The sequence below is a fragment of the Monodon monoceros genome, unplaced genomic scaffold, assembly GCF_005190385.1.
Source record: "Monodon monoceros isolate NGI ecotype Baffin Bay Population unplaced genomic scaffold, NGI_Narwhal_1 Super_Scaffold_14, whole genome shotgun sequence".
Taxonomy (NCBI): domain Eukaryota; kingdom Metazoa; phylum Chordata; class Mammalia; order Artiodactyla; family Monodontidae; genus Monodon; species Monodon monoceros.
Window position 1 is genome coordinate 9246841 of NW_021703770.1, and position 877 is coordinate 9247717.

An 877-nucleotide genomic window follows, 5' to 3' on the forward strand; every position below is an offset into this window, starting at 1 on the left:
GTAAGACTAGTGATCTTGCCATACTTGACTTTTCTCCTTGACTTACTACTCTTGTATGGACGTAGTAACAAGGAAAACTACACTCCTGCTTGATGGGCATTTTCCAGCAGCGAGAAGGTAGCAACTGGAAACAGAGTGTGGAGGGAGAACAGTCCTTATTACTGGGAGGACAGTGAGTATACGAGGGACTTCCTAGGAGAAACTGAAGGCCACAGTATCACTAGTGGTAGGAAACTCGCATGCTTATTACTTTAAGATCATAAAACCGTAATCATGAAGTCTAAGTGTCCTGATTGGGAGAAGCTGCTTAAAGGTTGTCTAGTCTACCCATGCTAGTTTAACAGTTAACTATGGGAGAAAATCCCAGAGGATTCCCTCAAAACCTGGCTTAGTAGCGTCAGGTCACCATGCCCACAGCCCTTCATGATGGAATCCCTGTTGACCTCTCTGTGGTCTCATTCTCTCGCACCCACACCGTGCTCCCAGCCAGGCTCAACTGTGTGCTGATCAGATTGTTCCACGCAGTGTCACACCTCCGTAACTCGGGTCCGGCTGGTCCCTGAGCCTGTCATTCACTTCCTCCCGTGTGTCCGTCTGATGAAGAGCCGCTCTCATTTTTCAAGGACCAGCTTGTGTCACTTGGACGAAGCCTTTGGGATATACATGAGCCACCTCCTTCTAGGCACCTTCTAATAAGAGGGTTGTAATGGGCTAAATAGTGCCCTGTCTCCCAAAGATACGTGCACCTGGAACCTGGAGATGCCACCTCATTGGGAAAAGGGTATTTGCAGCTGAAATTAAGTCAAGGATCTGGAGATAAGGCCGTCCTGGATTACATGGGGCCCTAAACTCAATATAAGAGAAAAGAAGAGGAAAC